The 20,606-nt window shown below is 51.4% G+C and overlaps 1 protein-coding gene across 3 annotated transcripts in view; it reads left to right on the top strand.

Annotated features, from left to right (window-relative positions):
* Positions 1 to 399: 399 nt before the first annotated feature.
* The window catches only part of BICRA (BRD4 interacting chromatin remodeling complex associated protein), a 67,201-nt gene continuing 46,994 nt past the window's right edge, over positions 400 to 20,606 (top strand). For all 3 annotated transcript variants that reach the window (XM_036742455.1, XM_036742457.1, XM_036742456.1), the window contains exon 1: positions 400 to 458. The gene's annotated coding sequence lies outside the window, so the exon portion shown is untranslated. The remainder of the gene's footprint in view (positions 459 to 20,606) is intronic.

The following is a 20,606-nucleotide window of genomic DNA, read 5'->3' as shown; positions in this document are numbered from 1 at the left end:
TCGGGCAAAGGCACGGAAGCAGGAGATGCAGGGAAGGCGGGGATGCGGGCCACCTCTGTTCCCGCGGCGGCCCGGGCGGGCTCGGGGGCCGCGCGGGGCGGAGCCAGCTCGGAGCCCGGCCCCCCGCGAGGGCGGAGGGAGGCGGAGGGAGGCGGGGGCGTGGGGCGGGGAGGGAGGGGAGGGGGGGGAGGAGGACGGGCAGCATGCACGATTTTTTTCTCGGCATTTTAATTTTTCTTTAATTTTCCCCGGGCGGGCGGGGGGCGTCCCCGGCGCGCGCGCGGGGCCCGGGCGGCGGCCGCGGGGCGGCGAGGGGGGCGGCCCGGGGCGGGCGGGCGGCCATGCGATCAGGCACTGCGCTGACCGGCCCGGCGGCTCGGCCTGCTCTGGGTCCTCCCTGTGCAGCCCGTGCGGGGACGTCTCGGAGACCCCGCGCCGACGGCTGCTCAAACATCACGGTGAGTTTGTTACAATGTAGCAATTTCTCTTTAAATCTCTTAACTCTCCCTACCTGCGAGTCGGGGCTGTGACAGGGCGCCCGAGCCAGGGGGGGGCCGGGGGGAGCCCCCCCCGCCCCCCCCTGCCGGGAGCGGCGCTGCTGCCTTTTCACAGCCTCCCCCACTCCCCCGATCCAGGGGGGCCCCCCCAAACCCAGCGCCCTCCCGCCCGCCCCCCTCTGCGGCGGCGGCGGCCCCGGCGGCGGGCACACAATGGAGCTTCCGAAAAATGATACATAACGTTCCATCGGGCGGCTGGCGGGCGGGTGGCCCGGGGGGAGGGGAGAGCGCGGAGGGGGGCGCGGGAAAAGGGACTCCCTTCTCCGTGCCCTCCTAAGCCACCCCCCGGGTCCCCCTCATCTTCCCTCCGACACCCCACATCCCCGAATTGGGGGCGGAAGAGGAAGAAATGGGGGGGAGGGGGGCGCGGGGAAGCTGGGAGTGTGAGTCGTTAGATGGCCGGACCGGGGAAGTGATTTCCCGGTTGGAGGTGGTAAGCCGTCCTCACCTCTCTCCCGCTCTCCTCCCCTCCCCCCTCCCCCCTGCCCCCAAACCGAGAACGCTCGGTGGAACGTGGGGCCCCTCGTGAACATTTTGGGGGAGGTGGAAGGATGAGGAGGGATCCCTCAGAGGATGAATAAACTCCTCCTCCCACCCCCAAACAATAAGATGAGTTGACTTTCTCCTTCCCTCCCCATCTCCAATCTGGCTTGCCAGGGGAGGGAGAAATCTTGAGGGACCTAAGTACCAAGTGTATAGGAAGGGAGGCCAGACTGGATCCCCTCCCCCTGCCTTCCCCAGCTTCAGCTTTGTCACCCCCTGAGGGTTTTTTCTAGTGGGGGGAGGGGGGGACTTGAGAGAAACCAGCGTCTAGTGTTTTTGTTTGTCCCCGGCCCTCCCTGTCACGGCCTTGGGCTCTGGGAGCCGGGGAATGAGTGAGGGGAGATGTCAGGGGGCTGGTGGGGCCAGATCTCCGAGCCTCTGATGGTGACCTTTGTTTGACAACTCCTTCCTGAGGTCTGGGCCTGGAAGCCAGCACTGGCCTCCTCGGTCCTCTTCTGCTCAGCCAGTCGGTGGATTCCTTTTTTGGTCCTCGCTGGCTCTCCCTACCCCGTTCTCAAGCCCCTTTTTTTGACTGGAGGGGAGTCAGAGAATTCGGGTCAGCAGACAGTGGTGGCTGGAGCCTGAGCCTCTATCCCAGTGGGGCTGGAGAATGGCCCCACTTTGGGGGAGGGGGAAGGAAGGACTCGCTGAGAAATCCCTGCTGCTGTTGGCCTGGGGGCACTGCCAGAGGGACTGGCTTGACCTGGGGGTGGGGGGGAGGGACTCTTTGCCTGGGGCCCCAGCTTCTCCGAGCCCTGCTTAGGCCTTTGTTTTTCTTCTTTGTGGTTTCCCCAGCTCCAGTCCCCATCAGTTGGGGGGTCTGAAGCAGGGGTGGGTCTCCCAGGCCTGGCAGGCATATTTCTGCTGGCTGGGATGAGAGCACTCCTCTGGAGTGGAGGAGGAGGAGGACAAGTGTCTGTAAGGCTCCCCGCAAGTGTCTAGAGGCTGGACCACCAGGGTTGGCCAGCCCAGGGCTTTGCCCGGCCCCAGCCCCAGCCCCCCCGCCCCCCGCCCGTGATTTATGCCTTTAGCCACAGAACTTCACCGGCTAGTTTGGGGGTAGTGGTTAGTGGTTTTGTCATTACCCTCTCGGTGGCTTCTCCTGGAACGATTTTTTTTTTTTGCTCGAGGGAATTTCTCAGCAAAGGCTCAGGACACCTGTGACTCCCCTGCCCCTCCCCAAGCTCTCCCCTCAGCTCTGAATTTATACCCTCACTTTCTCGGCTTCCTCAGAGTGGGAGAGGCCAGGCTTGGAGGCCAGTTCTGTAGGTCCTGCAGTCCATGTGTAATGCTGGATGCTACCAGTTGAGGACAGTTCCCCAACTGAGGCTGGCCTTCGGCACATGGGAACCCCTTCTTCTCCTTTCCCCCATACCTCTCCTACCTGGTTTTCTTATGCCCCCAATTCTGCCTGAAGCACTTCATTCCCTTTGCTAGAGTCTAGGGGAGCTGTTTTATCATTTATTAAAATGGAGGTGGCCCATGGAAGTTGTCTGAGTTGTCAGCCTTGTTGAGAATGAGTTTAACCTAACCCTCCCTCAGTGACCAGGACAGTTAGTGGATATGATCAATCTGCTGGGGGATCAGAAGAAAGGTGGCAGTTGGTATAGAAAGATCTCTGGACTATGAGTCCAGAGACCCGAGTTCAAATGCTCCCTTTGCCATTACTCCACTGTGCGACTTGCCAAGTTTGTTCCCTTCTCGGGGCCTCCATCTCCCCTCTATAGAAGAGGGGCTTGGATCAGATTCTCTGAATTCCCTTCCAGCTCTGAGGTCCCCGGTGGTTCTGTGGTTTGGGTGGGGAGGGGCAAAGGTTGGCAGAGCTTTAGCACCTGTGGCCAGGCAGGTGCTGTCTTGGAAGCCGAGAGGATATGGGGAGTGCCTTGTCCTCCTCGAGTTTCCTGGGCTGATAAGGAGAGCTCCCACTTAGCACTTTGCACTGCCCCCCAATAATATATACGAATAAGCACTGGTCATTCAGACAGACACAGGTCCTACCTACCCCTGCCCAGGTGAAAAGACGGATCCATGGTCTTGGGAAGGGGTCAAGTCCGAGATGTCTCGGTGGAGCTGGGAATGTGTGGGACTGTGCCTGACAGTTGGTCTAGTGTGGGCAGGGCCCTGTGTTTAGACTCAGATGCCCGGCTCCATCTCTGGCTGGGCTGCCTGAAGTTCCAGATACTCATCTGCGTAATGAGGGAGTTGGGCAGCGTTGAAGGGACTTTTTATTGGGATCCCACCTAGAGCTGGCAGGCACCTTGGAAGGAAACCGTTCAGTCCAAACCTTGCCCCTTTGCACCTCGCTTTACAGAAGAGGAAGTTGAAATCTGGAGAAGTAAAGTGATTTTCCAAGGTCTTGCCGTTGGAGTCCCTGGCTTTCTGCCTCCAGGTGCTGGGCTCATTTGGACAGAGGGCCAGCTAGCCTTGGAGCACTGCTTCGGGCACTGGCCCCTTCTGAGACAGTTCACCTGTAAAATGGAGATGAAAGTACCTGCCTCCAAGGCCTGTCACCAGGTGTCAGATGGGATAAAGCAAAGCAAGAGGGCACCCTGGAAATCAGATGTATTCCCATGATTCCTGCTGTGTGCAGTGCCCCAAGTTAGGTCATAAAGGGAAGGGAGACCCACGGGGGGGCCCCTGCCCTCACCTAGCTTCCTGGCTGACATGGAGAGCAATTGGAGAATTCAGTTGGTTTCAGCAAGCATTTATTAACTGCCTACTGAATATCTAGCTTCATCCTGCAGAGATACAAGGGGGATAGTTTGTATCCTAAGAGCTTTTATGGGGGGGGCGGGGGCGACTACTGGAGAGGGAGGGGAAAACATACAGAGATGTTAAGTAAATGCAGAACATATACAAAGTATATGGCTCTGGGGATTGTAGATTTCATGCTAGTAGGGACTTCGGAGGACCAGTCCTCCAACCCTCTAATTCTACAGATAAGGAGATTAAGGTGCAGAGGTTCTTTTTAAAATGATTTAAGGCCAGGGTTCTCTTTTTCATTCTATGTAGCCTTTAGTTGGAAGAAGCGCAAACAACGTGGGGGAGGGGATGATCGGCAAGGACTGCAGTAGGAGCTAGCACTTGTCCAGAGGGAGCCACACTGGGCCTTGGTTTCCCTACGTGTAAAATTAGGAAGTTGGATTCAGTGAGTTCTTAAGGTCCCTTCGAGATGGAACTCTGTGATCCCCAAGAGAACGTTCCAGGCATGAGGAAGAACAGCCCATGCAAAGTCTGGGAGGTGGGAGATGAGAGATTGGAGTGGGAGAACTAATTCAGAGTATGTGTATGCGTGTGTGTGTCTGGGGGAGGGGCACCCCACTGGAAGATATTTAGTAGGCGAATGTGGCTGGAATGTAGCATTGGTGAGGGGGAGGAATGTGAGATCAGTCTAAGCCAGATTGTTCGGGGCTTGACCCCCACCCAAACACCTCCCCCATGAGCTTGTTCAAACCTTAATATCCTCCTTTGGGGAGGGGGGGGCCAGGATGGAGCCTTGCCTTCTGCTGGAAGGTCGAAGACTTACAGTGAGCCACTGGGCCCTTTCCTAATGAACTGTAAGTGATGGAGATCTCCTGGCTGGGTTGGGGGAAGCCCAGGTGATAGAAAAGGTCTCTGTTTCTCCGTCTTCCCCTCCAAGGAATGGCCCTGCTATTGTGGGTGACCTCCTCAGGGTCCAGTTTCCTGATCTCTAAAATGGGCATGATAATATTCCCTTTAGCCCCTTTCCTTTTGGAGCTTCGTAGCCTCATGGGAGAGGCCTGCTTATAGTCCGGGGTAGGCTGGGGCAGTGGGAACCTCCTCTTGGGTTCACATGCCTCAGTTCCAAGGGGGAGCTGGAGGGTCCTTTTTTCTTCAGCATCCACTTTGGCTGCAGAGGACAGCCCCAAGACTGGGAGTTAATTGGAAACATGAAAACATGGCATTTTCTTTCCTGGCAGTTGTTAGCGATTCAGGCCTTGGGGGGAGGGAGAGCAGTGTTCTGTGGGACGGATGTAGCTTTCTCCAGTGGCATCTGACCACCGGGCCCTTCCCAGGGGCTGACCCACAGCTTAGCAGAGGTCACACCTGGCCACAAAGGCCCCCCCAAAAACCTCTTCTGCTCTTCTGTTCTTTGTCCCTATTTACAATGTTAAGTACCCCTGAGATGGGTTGCTGTTAGGTGTAATGAGTCGGTATTTTAAGTGTCTTTGATTTCCTTTCTGCATCTCAGTGTATGGGCCATAGATCAGCATCTTAAGATTTAAAAGTGGAAAAGACCTTTGTTGTGGTTGAATTGTTTTAGTCATATTGACTCTTTGCCACCCCATTTGGGGTTTTCTTGGCAGAGATACTGGAGTGGTTTGCCATTTCCTCCCCCAGCTCATTTTACAGGTGAGGAAACTGAGGCAAACAGGGTTAAGCGGCTTGCCCAGGGTCACACAGCTAGTCATTGTTTGAGGCCAGATTTGGACTGGGGTGTCCCTGACTCTAGGCCTGGCACTCCATCCACTGCACTACCCAGCTGCCCCTGAAGGGACCTCAGAGGCCATCAAATTCAAATCCCATTTTTCACAGATGGAGAAACTGAGGCACCAGAAGGGGTGATGTGACTTTTCCATGGTCCTACAGCTAAGTGGCTCAGAGAGGGTTTGAACCCATGTCTTTCTAACTACCAAGTCCAGTGTCTTCTTCACCGCACCCTATCCCTGATCTTCATGGTGATCACGTTTTGGCAACTGATCCTTTGGCAGTGAACCCCTCAAAACTTAACTGAGTGCTAGACCAGGATTCAAGAGGACCTGGGTTCAAATCCTGTCCCTGATACTTAACTAGCTCCAGGACCCTGGGTAGGTCACTTCTCTTCTCAACTTCAGTTTCTTCATGTGTAAAAATGGGGAATGATACAGTACCCACCTCAAAGAGTTATGGTGATGCTCAAAGGAGTTTCCCTATATACACATATATGCATGTAAAGAGTTTGCTGTAAATGCCGGTTACCACTATTCTTGGCCCGATCCTCCGGGGGGGGGGAACCTGGGGTCATCCAGCTGAGTCTCTGGAAGAGGAGGAGGAGGTGGAGGACTTCATGTCTATAATCATTCATCACTCACATTTTTATGGCGCTTTTGTTGTGGTGGTGGTGGTGTTCAGTCATGTCCAACTCTTCGTGGCCCCATTTGGGGTTTTCTTGGCAGAGATACTGGAGTGGTTTGCTTCTCCAGCTCATTTTACCAGTAGGGATACTGAGGCATATAGGGTGAAGTGACTTGCCCATGGTCACACAGCCAGTAAGTGTCTGAGGCCATATTTGACCTCAGGTCTTTCTGACTCCATGCGTGGCACTCTGATTGCCTTGTGTGCGGAGGATTTATTTTCCTTACAGCCACTTGGTGGGATGGGTTATCCTGTCTAGGATTTTGTCACTAGGAAGAGGAATGATAACAATGAAAAGAACCCTGGCCTTGGGTTCAAATCCTGCCTGTTGGGGAACCTGGTAAAAGCTCCCCAGGCCTCAGTTTCCTCATCTGTAAGAGTGAGGAGGTCAGACTTGATGACCCTGAGGGCCCTTCCATCCCTGATCGTATTGTAAGGATAACGAGATTGAGTTTCAGAGACATTCGGGGACTTTCCTGTGCCTGATGCCTTTTGTCTCACTGGGACCTTTCCTGACTGCAGGGTTTGACAAAGAGAAAGAAGATGAAGGCCCCTTGGCCCCTATGGCTGTTCTCTTGGGATCCCCCTCCCCCTCGGGCCACCTCAGGTCCCCCCAAGGAGCCTTCCTCACCCTCTAGCGGCCAGTGTGTGCTCCAGCTTGAGAGCGATCTTTCTCTCTCTCTGTCTCTTCCTGTCTCTGTGCCTCTCTCTCTCCCCCCTTCTCTCTCTTCCTCTCTCTGTGTCTTTGTCTTTCCTCTCTCCCCTTCCTCCTCTTCTCTCTCTTTTCCCCTCCTCTCTCTTTCCCCTCCTTCCTCCCTCCCTCCTTCTTTGTCTCTCTCTCCCTCCTTCCCTCTCTCTCTTTTCCCCTCTTTTCTTCTCTCCCTTTTCCCCTCCTCTCTCCTCCTGTCCCTCTTTCACCCTCTCTTTCTCTGTCTCTTCTCTCATTCTCTCTTTCCCCTTCCTCTTCTCTCTCTTCTTTCCTCTCATTCTCTCTCCCCTTTCTCCTCTCTCTCTTCCTTTCTCTCTCCTCTCATTCTCTTTCCCCTTCCTCTTCTCTTTCTCTTTTTCTCTTCCTTTCTCTCTCCTCTCTTTCCCTTTCCTCCTCTCTTTCTCTCCTCCTTTCTCTCTCCTCTTATTTCTCTCTTTCCCCTTCCCCCTCCTCTGTCTCTCCTCTCATTCTCTCTGTCCTCCCCCCTTCTTTTTCCCCCTTTCTTCCCCCGCTCTCCCCTCTCCCTCCTCCCCCCCTTCCTTTCCTTGAACTCCTGTGGATTCAGTACTGTCTGTACTCTTTGCTGGACTCTTAGATCACAGATAACAGAGACACTAGACTTTTGAAGCTGAAAGACACCTCAGAACTCAGGGAGGCCGGCACCTGACTTGGCGGTTGAGGAGAGGACTCCAGTCCTGGCTCTGACACCAGCCAACCTGCAGGGTGACCCTGGGTAAGTCACTTACCTTCGTTGGTGAAGGAAGGGCTCCCTTTCCTCCTCAGATCTGTGATCCGGTGGGTGAAAGTCCCCATGATCCTGCTCTTATCCACTGCCTTCCAGCTCTCTTAGGCCTATGAAAGAGAGACCGAAAGAGAAAGTGAGTCAGGGCCTCAAATGTGACCCCTTGGCCTGAGGCATCTTCATCTTTCTGGTTTCTGGGACCTCTGGCAGAAACCTGGCCCCATCTTTAAATAGCTGAGCCCTCAGTTACAGGATAGTGATCATTAAGGTCCCCATCACATTCATAGGCCCTGGTTCTGCAGCCCTACTTTAGGTGGTCCTGGTGCCTTGCACTGTTATTAATGAACTCGCATTTCCCAAGCAGACTGTGATTGCTATGATCCTTGTCTTCCTAGTAACAGGATGGCTCCCCTCCGCCTTAGATATTAAGATGGGCCCTGGAGGCAGTGCAGTGTGGTGGGAGGAACTCCTCCCAGCTCTGCTAGGTCTTAGCTCTGACCTTGCTGGCCTCGGTTTTCCTCATCTGTGAAATGGTCACTCAGGGCCACTGTGGCGCCAAGACCCTTGACCCAAGGTCCGAATCACTTTCAGGTGAGGGTGTGCTTTGTTAATCCTCTGCTTTGCTATTTTCCTTTTTCAGTTGTTAGAACTGTGTGGGTAATCACCCGGAGTTGTTTTTTTATTGGTCACACTCAGATCATCCATGTAGCTACCGCCTTCCTGGTGATGAGCCCAGATGAGCTTGAATTTTGCTCTCTGGGTTTTCTCTCTTGCTTTCCCTTCATCTTTAGGGAGAAGTCTGTCATTTCAGGGGGACTCACAGGAGGCTTTCCTCCCCCGGCTCTTACTAGCAGTGTGAGCATGGGACACAGCACTTCCTCTGCCCAGGCCCCAACTTCCTCATCTGTAAAGTGGGGGTGAGGGGTGGGAAATAACACTTGTCCTCCCTTCCTCGTGGTCTTGTTGTGGGGAAAGTGCTTTGTAAGCCTTAAAAAGCTTCTGAAAGAAGACTCCAGGCTGACTCTGGAACTCTGGTGGACAAGCTGTCCATGGGGAGGAGGTGATGCTGTTGGGTAATAATGCAGTTGATAACCTTCGCCACACTTCCCCCAAGAAATATGGTAACAAATTAGATGGTGGACCTTCCCAGCTATAAGATTCATGGACAAGGGACCCTATTTTACAAATAATATCTCACCATCCCCAAAACAATATTATTAGCCCCATTCCATGGATGAGGACACGGAAGTACACAGGGTAAAGTGACCTGTCCAGGGTCACATAGTCAAGAAGTATCCAAGGCTGGATTTGAACTCAGGTCTTCCTGACTCTCCATCCAGTGGGATACTCACCTAGATTTCTCCTAGTAGAGAGAATATAAGTGTGGTTGTCGGTATAGGAGGTGGGCCTTTCTTTGGGATGCTGATCTAGGGAGGACTGAATGATTCCTGTCTTGAAAGGGTTCAAGGTGAAGCTCAGGCCCCCACCCTCATCCACCTCTGGAAGCCTTTCATGACTCCAGGACTGAGTCTTGGAGAAGGAAGAAACTTCTAGTCCAGCCCATCAGAGGGGATAGTAGGAATCCCCTCTGTGACACTCTTGATAAGGGCTCATCTAACCTCTGCTTGGTTGCTGCCAGTGCTGGGGAGCTCACTACCTTCCTTGACCCTCCTGTCATTGGATTTGGAGTTTGGATAGGCCTTAGAGAAATCATCCCTGTTTTACAGGTGACGAAACAGGTCCGGAGAGATGACTTGCCCATGATATCTAGGCTCTCGCCCTCCATACTTGTAGAGCAGGACTTCTTAAGACCTTAGATAACAACCACCACAACTACCATTGTACATAGTGCATTAAAGTTGATCTGTCAACTGATTGGCTCCTCACAACCACATTGGGAGGTAGATACTATTATGATCCCCCTTTTCTAGATGAGAAAACTGAGGCAGACAGGTTACGTGACATTTCCGGGGTCACATTGCTCATAAATGTCTGAGGCAGGATCTGAATTTTGGTCTTCCCGACTATAAGTCCCACATTGTATATAACATACTGCTTTAAGCTGGATAGATTTCAGCAGTCCATCAACTTGGATGAGGTGGGGTGGGGTGGGGTGGGGTGTCTTTCTTTCAATATAATTGGTTTCTTTTGTAATCCTTTGTCTTCTGTTTGATGAATTTAAGCTCATTGGTCTGAGAAGGGTTCTCTAGGCTTCATCCAAGCAGGTGGGGTCCGTCCTGGGGCTTTTAGGATTTGCACCTAGCTTAGCATTCGACCAGCTGGGGTCTGTCTTGTTCCTGATAATATGGCCCTCATTGTGTCTTGCATCCCTGCCTAGCTTTCTGAGGGCAGGGATACTGCCTTCTGTCCTTCTCTGGTAGAAGTTTCGGGGTGGGACCCTTTGACTGTCAAAGGGCTGCTCTTGAGGATCTAGATGGTCCACACGTGGCCTCGAGGCCCCATCTAGCTACATTAGAATGGATATATTCATTTCAACAAGCATAAGTGAAATGCTTACCATTGTGGGAGGCACTGAAGATTTGGAGACAAAAATGAAGTAGTGCCTGCCCTCAGGGAACTTAGAATTTGCTGGGGGGAAGCAGCAGGTCCACTGAGAGGTGCTAACTGGGTCCCAAGTAGATACAAAGTCATTGAGTGGGAGCATTGACAGAAACCAGCATGCTTCCTACATTTGCACATCATATATGTATGTATGAGAAACATTAGCTGTGCTTCTAATGCCCCAGAGCATCTGCAAGGTGCAAGGTTTTGAGCCCCCATCACCAGTGGACAGGTCTTTCAGGGAGTCTTGTTACAACCAGCAAGGTCCCATCGAGAAGCCGAGTTCCCTCCGTGGCCGAACAGAAATGTCTGTTATAATCTGGCCCCTAGTTGGCCATCCACTCTTTGCTGGAAGACCTTCAGTGAAGAGTAACCCACCGTCGAGCCAAGTGCTTGTTGAATTGCACTTTGGCCAGCTCTCATTGTTAGAAAGTTAAGTTCCTTCCATCGTGTTGAAGTCAACGCCCCCGTAACTTGAGTTGTTTCTGGTCACATCCTTGTAGGCCATACAAGACAAACCTAATTCTTCTTCCACATGAGAACCATTAAAGTCTTGGAGCATCTTACTTGCTGCTGCTCTCCCCCAGTCTTTTCTTCTCCTGGCCAAACATCTCCCAGTTTCTGAGGCCCTTCTGCATGTGGCGAGACCCAGACATGTTTCCCATTCTTGTCACCCCTCTCCAAAGTGCTAATGACCTTCTTATGTGGTGCCCAGAACTGAGCAGAGGGTCCCACATGATGCTGACTGGGGCACGTTAGGACTCTCGTCACCCCCTCTCTCTGCTTGCTATGCCTCTCAGAACGAGGCTAGCTTTTTTGTCTGTTACCTCCACCCCTGACTCAGGGGGATCACAGTCCTCTCACTGTGGTCCCCTCACGAGTTGTCAGCCAACTACTCATCGTGTCACGTCCCCAGACCTCAAGGGGTTTGGCATCTAGGTGGGGAGGCCAGATAGAGAAGCACAGAAACTGGTCAGGGTGCCTTGGCTTTGCTTGGGGAAATGCCATGAGAACAGATCCTCAAAAGTAAGACTTGCATCACTTTGGAGCCTGCCTGTGCCAGACACTGGATTACAGAGGCTCAAGACAGGGTCTCTCCCCTCTTAAAGGTCATAGCTCAAGACCTGGAAGAGACTTCCGAGGCTTCATTTATTCAAGCCCTCTCATTTTACAGATGGAGAAACTGAGGCCCAAAGCGATACATATTGTAAAGATTGGAGGCAGGATTTGAAGCCAGGTCCTCTGAGTGCCTTTATGCTGGACTTTTTCTTTAGTCTGATTTGAAAGATAGGACCTGTGCCTAGTTAAAAGTAGATTCCTGCCTCCCTCCTATCCCATTCACTGTTGGTATAGGGTGTCCCAAATGTCTTAGTGCTATGTTAAGCCTTTAAAGCTTACAAAGGGACACCCAGCACTTTATGTTAAGTGCCCACCACGTGCCTGTGCTGGGTACACAAAATCCCCTGCCCTCTCGTCTGTATTACTGACTACTTAACCACACCTTCTTAGGCTTGGCCTTTCCAGCTAGACTGTAATACATTTAGGGGCCCTGGACAAAGCCTTCTGTTTCTTTGTGTTCTCCTTGCCATGAATACAGTAGGAGCTCACTCAGGTTTTCATAAAAGCTTAGTTTTAGAGGTCATCTAGTCCATTGGTTTATAGAGGAGGAAACTGAGTCTGGGCTTGATCCCAGGTTCTGTGGTACCCACTGTACCACATGGCCTCAGTACAGATCACTTACTTCATTCTTCATTTTTACAGATGCAGGAATAATTTAGGCCCAGAGGGGTTCTAGGTCCCTGCGAAGGATCTCCATTCTGTGGCCCTTGTGGGTTTGTAGTTTACAGAGATTGCTATTCACAACGTAGAGTGTGTTCCAATATTCCCATTTTACAGATGGAAAGGATTGTGACTTGGCACACAGGTAGTTGGGATTTGAAGCCACTTAAAATCAGTTCCTTTTGATTCACTGTCCCCATTCTGGGGCATCCTGGTTCTAGTCCTTTGGTGTGCTTCTTTGCTCAGAAAAACACCAGGCCCCAGGGATGGTCCCAGAGCTGTAGCTGGTCAAAGTGTCCCAGGTTGGGGCCAGGGAAGGAATCCTTCTCCCAGGGAAGGAATTGGAAGGATCAGGAAGGGAGGGCTGAGACATGAGAAGTCATTGTATGGTCTGGCCCCTCAGCTTGGATTCAGTCGGAATTGCTTGGTCTTGACCCGAGCTCAAGCCAGGTCCATCCAGGTTCCCTTCCCCCATGGTCAGCTGGCTGTCTTTGGTTTCCTCACCTCCCTTTTCATGTCGTGCCTCCCCAGTCCCATCTGCTGCTGGTTTTCTGCCTACCCAGACTCTGCCCCATCCCCATTCTCCAGCCCCTGCCCAATGGACCAGGCTTGAGCCCCCTAGTCTGACCTGGATGTGTCGCCTCAGGTGATGGAGCCCCGTGGGGTTGATCTGCTTCCTTGTCCATTGCTGCCGATGTCTTATTTCTTATCCCTCCTCCAGGGAATGAACAGAGCACACAGATGGGCTTCTAATCAAAGCTTTCCCGGGACAAAACGAATTGGAAGTTCCTAGCCAGGAGGACCTTCAGAGGCACCTCCATCCCGACATTTGATTTAGTCTGAGAGCTCGAGTTCAAATCTCAGCTTAGCTTAAACCTTGGCTTTGCTGACACACAGAAATCTCTTCTGTCTGGATCTCCATTGTGTCCTCTGTAAAATGAAGGGGCTGGATTTGGTGACCTCCAAGGGTTCTCTCATTTTATAGGGAAACTGAGACCCAGAGTTCTAAGGTTGCGAGAGCAGTAAGTGACAGAGCCAATCAATCAGTAAACATTTATTAAGCATCTACTGTGTGCCAGGCACTGTGCTGAGCACCGGGGATACGATTGGTTCGGTCTTGTCCAACTCTTGGTGACCCGGTTTGGGGCTTTCTTGGCAAAGATACCAGAGTGGGTTGCAAAAAGAGGCCAAAGCCAGTTCCTGCCCTTGGGGGGCTTGCAGTCTGGTAGGGGAGACAATATGCAAACAAATAGATACAAAGCAAACTACACACAGGATACATAGTAAGTCACCGCTGAAAGCACTGGAATGAAGACAGGCTGGGGAAGATTTCCAATAGGGGCTTTTAGGTGAGACTTAAAAGGGACAGGCAGAGAAAATTCCTGGAGCCAAGAGAGAGCTCTGGGCTGGAGTCAGAAAGTCCTGAGTTCAAATCCAGCCTCAGATGCTGCCTAGCTCTGTGACCCTGGGCAAGTCACTTAACCTGTGCCTCAGTTTGCCCAACTGTAAAGTGAGGATTCTAAAAGTATCTCCCTCCTAGGGCTGTTGTGAGGATCAAATGAAATAATATTTGTGAGGCGCTTAGCATGGTTGCCTGGCACATAGTAGGTGCTTAATAGAGTCCTCTTCCCTTCTTTCCTCATATTGCTAGTTTCTGACAGCGCGGGTGTTGCATTAGTCAGGTACCACAGTTTGCTTAGCTTTTCTCTTATTGGCGGGCATCTGCTTTGTTTCTGCCCTTTATTAGTCAGTCAATTAGCATATATTAAGCACCTGCTAAAAATATTTTGGTGTCTATGGGAGGCCCTTGGGTCATTTACCTCCTTGGAGTACATGAGTAAAGTAGTTTACCAAACTTTTATTGAGGCCTTTTGTCTTTGACATCACAGCTATTTCCGGTTCTCCCCCCTCTCCTCCCCCCCCCCCATTGTTTCCTCCTGATCCTGAGAGAGCTGAGCTCCAGTCTACGTAGCAGTCAGTGCCTGGGGCTGCCCTTGCTCTTCGCCTCCCCACCCCCCCACTGTTGAAGGCTCTGAGGGGCTGCCCTTGCCCCCCCCCCACTGCTAAAGGCTCTGTGGGGCTGCTCTTGCCCCCCCCCAACTGCTGAAGGCTCTGAGGAGCTGCCCTTGCCCCGCCCCCCACTGCTGAAGGCTCTGAGGAGCTGCCTTTGCCCCCCACCCCACTGCTGAAGGCTCTGAGGGGCTGCCCTTCTTTCTCCACCCACCCCCCACCCACTGCTGAAGACTGAGGGGCTGCCCTTGGCGCCGCCCCCCCCCACGCACTGCTAAAAGCTATGTGTGACTGCCCTTGCTCCCCCCTGCCCCCCACTGCTGAAGGCTCTGAGGGGCTGCTTTATCTCTTCTGCCAGGAAAGGACTTTTAGGGGGTTATAAGTCCAAGCCACCTGGGAGGCCAGACCAGTCAGAATTTTCACTCCCACTGCTGTGGTGTTTACAAAGTGCGTAGGGGCTCATGGCCTTTGTTTTGTTGAAGAGGAAATGAGGAGCTCCGTGTAATATGTAACTTGTCCGGGGTCCCAGAGCTGGCCAGTGTCTGAGGACTCAAGGAGTCCAGATCTGACTTTTGGGCTGGGGGCTCTTTCCACCCTTCAGGAGCTGGGGGAGCCCTGGGTGGTGATCTGGGTTTGGTGTGAGAGAAGGGATGGGGATGGGGATGAAGATGGGGCTCCAGAAAGCTGCTCCTTAGAGTGAAGGCCTATGTCCCAAAGAAGGGCCCCAGCCGAGTTCTCGCCACAGTGAATCACAAAGTCTAGACCAGGGGTGGAGAACCTGCAGCCGAAAGGCCACATGTGGCCTTCTGTGTCCTCAAGTGCAGCCCTTTGACTGAATCCAAACAGTTCCTTGTCTAGATGGAGCTGGAAAGCGCTTGAGGTCATCATTTCCCAGAGTTAGCATAGTAGATAAAGTATTGGACTTCTGGAATCTGAAGAATCCAAGTTCAAATCCCACTTTGAATGTGGCTTACTGGTCATTCAGCCAGCAAACATTCATTAGGCACCTACTGTGTGCCAGGTACTATGCTGAGTACAAGGTGAACAAAGAAAGGCCAATGACAGTCCTTGCCTTCCAGTCTATTAGGGGAGACAAACAACTAAGAATAAACAAGCCGAAGACAGAATAAATTGGAGAGAATCGGCAGAGGGAGGGCACTCCAATTAACTGAGGTTGGGAAAGGCTTCCTATTGAAGGTAGGATTTTAGCTGGGACTTGAGGGAAGCCAGGAGGCAGAAATAAGGAAGGAGTGCATCCTGGGCAGTCTGCAAGCATTTATTAAATACCTACTATGTGCTGTATGTATTCTGAATGTCTAAACCTCACTCAGTCTCAGCTTCCTCGTCTGTAAAATGGGGATAATTACAGCTCCTACCTCCCAGGGTTGTTGTGAGGCTCAAATGAGTTCAGATGCAAAAAAACAATTCTGATGTTAAAAGTGTCATATAAAGGTTAGCCATTACTGCTGCTGCTGCTACCACTACTACGACGACGACCACCACCACCGCAGATAAAGAAACTGGGGCCCATGACTGAGTGCCTTGGGATCTCAGCTCCAGATCTAGAAGAGGGACCCCTGAGACCATCTCGTTTAACCGTCCTCGTTTTACAGATGAGGCAAGTTAGGCCTTGGGACATTGAGTGACTAGTCCAAGGTTGCATGGGGAGTGAACATCAGTCTTCCTGAATCCAGGCCCAAGGATCCATCTGCTGCGCTGCCCAGTTGCTGCTAGAAACAGTCTGTGTAGGAACAGTCTGTGTAGACTGTGCAGTGTAGACTTCCGAGTGCCAGAAGGAGGGTCCCTGGGGAGCCAGGTTGGAAGAATGGGGAAGGCCAGGAGAGGCAGGGCTGGTCTTGACTAAAGGCTCAGGAGTCACCAGGAAGGAAGGTGCCTAACGTGTGGAGGGCCTGAGGTCAAGGCCTTTTGGATGAGAGAATCAGAGATTTAAGTCTAGCAGGGACTGTAGGAGCCATTGAGTCAGACCTCTTCAGTTTTAGAGGAGAAACCGAGGCCCAGCAAGGTTAAGTGACTGGACCAGGGTCACCTAGCTAGTAAGAGTCTGAGCCGGGATTCAGACCCACTTCTTTCTTGGAGGAGACGGGCCGGATGGGCCCAGAGTCAGGTCCAGAAGGGAGTGTCAGGACTTCAGATAGCTCGATGGGCTGTTATGGAAGGCCTTGAATTCTAGGCCAGCATTTCAGGCTCCACACTGTAGGCAGTGGGGAGCTGCCCCAGGGCATCCCTCAGGTCAGGGGGCAGGGGACCCAGGACCTGATTTGCTTTCCCTTCCAGCTCTGTGGATCTAGGCCCCCATAGGATGATGGGTTTAGAATTGGCAGGGTTAGGGGGCATCTGGTTTTCATTTTACCAGTGACAAGACTGAGGCTCTGAGCCATGAGGTGACTTGTTCGAGGCTGTGTCATTACAGTGTTTTAAGATTTGCAAATCTAGGCGGCACCGCAGTCCATAGAGTACTGGGCCTGGAGTCAGGAAGACCTGAGTTCAACTCCATCCTCAGACACCGTGTGACCCTAGGAAGTCACTTCACCCTGTTTGCCTCAGTTTCCTCATCTGTAAAATGAGCTGGAGAGAGAAATAGCAAACCACTCCACTCTCTTTGCCAAGAAACACCCCCCCCACACACACACACACACATTGGGGTCATGAAAAGTCCTGCATGGCTGAACAACAGCATAGATTTTGAGCTGGATGTTCCTGTAGTCACTGGTCATCAGCCCTCTTATTTTACAGATTTTACAGAAGTGACTTGACTGAAGTAGCATAGGTAGTAAGTGTTAGAGGTAGGATTTGAGCCCAGATCCTCCCTACTCCCTAGTCAATGCTCTTTCCCCTCCTCCACCTCCCTGGCACTCCCTCTTTGATGCCAGGCTGCCTCTCCTGATCTAGAGGTACCTCGGAGTTGCCTAATGTACCATTTCCGTAACAAGCAGATTCAGGATTCATTTACATTAGAACATCTGTTCCCAGAGTAGGCAGAGATTTTATTTTATTTTTTTTGGCTTGTTTATTTAACTGATGACTGCTGTCCTCATTAGGGGACCCTCACACATCTTTACAAGAAAAATCAATCACGTTAGTGTAGCAGAAAAGCAGGTTTTTATGGAGCTTATTGTGAGTTTTGTCTCTGTATCTCTCAAGCCTGGCATAGAGTAGGTGCTTAATAAATGCTTGTTGAGTGATCAAAGTAGACTTCTTGCTTTGCCAGGCTCTCTGAACCTTGTCTGACATACCAACCGCTCTTCTCTCCCTCTCCCACTTTTCAGCCTTGGCTGCTGGATATCCTTGGGGGACTTGGGTGGTGCAGTGGAGAGAGCGCCAGGCCTGGTATCCGGAAGACCCGAGATAAAATTCAGCCTCAGATACTAGCTGTGTGACCTTGGGCAAGTCATTTAACCCTGTATGCCTCAGTTTCTTCATCTGTAAAATGAGCTGGAGAAGGAAATGGCAAAAACTACTCCAGTATCTCTGCCAAGAAAACCCCAAATGAGGTCACAGAGTCGGACATGATTAAACAACTGAAGTACAGCAGCCTCTGGGGAAGCTTATGATCATTAGGTTTAAAACTTAGAAGGGGCCTATTTCTACCCTCTATATTTACATATGGAGAAGCCAACCTCAATAGACTACTCTGCTGGGGATTTGAAACCAAGGTGTCTCAAACTGTGGGGAAAGCACCAATTCTGGAATCTGAGGGCCTGGATTCAAATCCTACCCATGTGACCCTGGGCAAGCCCTCTTACCTGTGAAGGCCTCCCATTCTATATCTCTAAGGGGCTTAGACTAGATGCTCCCTGCTCCCACCAGGTCCTTCCAGCCCCTAAAGGAATCCTGTGATATTGGGATGCCCAATTCATTGACCTTTCCATCAAGTCAACTTGGGCCTTTCTAAGCTCTCCTTGCGTCCATCATCCCAGTGGCTTGAGGCCCAGGGCTTGAGTAAGTAGACCCATTGGCCAAGCCATTTCCTCCCCCAACCCCTTCAGTTTCCTCTTCTGTAAAATGGGCGTGATAGTACCTGTATTCCTTGTCTCCCAAGGTTCTGTTAAAAATGCTTAGTAAATTGTCCAGTGTTTGAGGAGTGAAAAGTTTATCAAGTCAGCTGCCAGATATGAAAGTACTTTTAGGCAGATCCAGCTGCAGCTGGAAGGCGGATGGTGGTATCTAGACCTGCATCAGTCATGTTTTCACCTGTGGCTGGGGAGGGGGAGGAAGCAAGCTGCAGGTGCCCCAGGCTATTGCTGCTGGGAAGAGTGGCAGGGGCCCCTCTGGGGAGAAGGCATCCTGAGCTTTCACTGAAGCTCAAAGCACCCTCCAAATTCTGGTTGCAAAGCCTCAGCCGCCCTACCCTGGTAGTGTCAGTCAAGAAGCCTCTGTTAGGGTCACTGTTCTGGGCACTTTGTGGATACAGGATAGGATGGTGTGAGGAAGGCATTTCTTCTGCCTCCCATGAGCTCACAGGCCTCTAAAGCTAAGACATGTAAGGTTCTAGAGCTAAGACTTAGAGATGCTAAGGACTGCATGAAGGACCATGATGGGCACTTCTGTGCCAAAGGCTTCTCTTCTACAAGAGGGCCAGATGTCCCTCAGGTCCCACCTAGCCAGGCACTTGGCATAGGATTATCGATTTAGAGCCGGATGAGTCCCCAGGGACCATAGTCCAACCTCCTCATTTTAGAGAGGAAGAAACCAAAGCCCAAGGAGAGTGAGTGACTAATGGAATCACAGATATAGATCTGGGAGGGACAGGTGAGACCCGTCTAGACCAACTGAGAGAGGCCAGTGACCTACCCAAAGCCACAAAAAAGAACTAGGATTGGAACCCAGGGCTTTTGATTCCAAATGCAGCATTCTCTACGCTAGCATTGTCCATGCCCTATTTTAGTAGTAACAATGAATGTTCCCTAATTTGACCATGTTTAAAAGAAAATGTCAACTTTTCTAAAAACTTCCGTTATTGTTCAGTTGTGTCCAACATTTTGTGACCACCACCCCCCCTTTTTTTTTTTTGTTCCTGGCAAAGATACTGGAATGGCTTTCCATTTCCTTCTCATTTTACAGATGAGGAAATGGAGGCCAGTAGGGTTGAGTGACTTGTCCAGGGTCACACAGCTAGTAAGTGTTTGAGGTTGGATTTGAACTCAGGTCTTCTTGACTCCAGGCCCAGTGCTCTACCTGCTAGCCGCCTCTTTTCTAGCAACTAGACCCGTCCAACTGGATGCCCCAGAAGGTATTGAGTTCCCCATCCTAGGAGGTCCTGGGCCAGGCAGAATGACCACGGTTTACAGATGTGATAAATGGGATTCTTGCACTGGATTCAAGGCTCCTTCGTTGGAAGTTGCCTTCCTTTTATTGCTGAGATTGTGTCGTTCCCATCTAGAATGGGTGGTCCTCTAGAGAGCCCAATGTGGGAGACTCCTTGTTTTATAGTCATGTTCTTCTTTGAACACTTGAAAATTAGCCAGCACCAAATAGGTTGGGGTAGAGAAAGGAATTAGAAAAACTTCAGAGGATCCGTCCTTTTCTTTTCTTTTTCCAGAGGTAGTGAGGGCTAAGTGACTTGTCCAGGTCACACAGCTAGTAAGTATCTGAGGTCAGATTTGGACTCAGGTCCTCCTGACTTCAGGGCCTGTGCTCTGTCCACTGTGGCACCACCTAGCTGCCCCAGGACCAGTCCTTTTCAAACCCTTTTTAAAAAGCCCCATTACTACATCTAGAAATGGAGATGGGTGTGTTTCCTCTTCTGGCCTCTGAGACCAGAGCTGCTCATTACAGCTAATCTCAGTTCAGCTTCCTTTTTGGGTTGTCTCCCTTGACATTGTTTTGTTCTTCTTTTTCCTTGTCTTCCCAGTTCTGCTGACTTCCCTTTGCATCAGTTCATACAAGTCTTCTCAGGTTTCTTTTGGTGAGCTAATAATCCCATTACATTTGAGGGCCACAGCTCGTTCAGCTCTTCCCAGTGGATGGATGGGCATCATCCCACTTTGTTTCTAGTTCTTTGCTATCATAAAAAGCGCTACTGTGATTATTTTGTTGTCTGTGGAGACTTTCTTTCTGTCCCGGACCTTCTTGGAGTAGCTGCCTCTTAATGCTGAATTCGAGCTTGCTGGGCTAAAGGTCGCACTTAAGTCTCAAGCAGGCGTTATTTATTTTAGGGCTCCCTCGGGTCCTGCCACAGTGCATTGCACTGAATAGGACAGGAATTGGGGCTGGACCTTTGATATCATTGGTACAGGGAAGTAAGTCCCAGGTGAGGAAACTCCTCCTACCAATGCAAATCTCCACCTTCTCTGTGACTCTTAGAGTTAGACAGTGACAGAGAGCACCAAGAAGGTGAGTGACTTCCTAATGGGATAGTGTTTGTAAAGGGCTTAGCCCAGTGCCTGGGGCATAGTAGGCACTCAATAAATGCTGCTTCTTCCCCTCCCCCCAGGGTCACACAGCCAGGATATGTCAGAGGAAGGATGTGAGCCTAGTTCCCCTTGACTTTGTGGCTGGCTCTTTGAGGCCACCTAGTAAATGTTTCTTGACTGATTGAATCTCTGAA

Source organism: Trichosurus vulpecula, chromosome 2 (assembly GCF_011100635.1).
Source record: "Trichosurus vulpecula isolate mTriVul1 chromosome 2, mTriVul1.pri, whole genome shotgun sequence".
Classification (NCBI taxonomy): domain Eukaryota; kingdom Metazoa; phylum Chordata; class Mammalia; order Diprotodontia; family Phalangeridae; genus Trichosurus; species Trichosurus vulpecula.
This window is presented reverse-complemented; position numbering and strand designations above follow the sequence as displayed.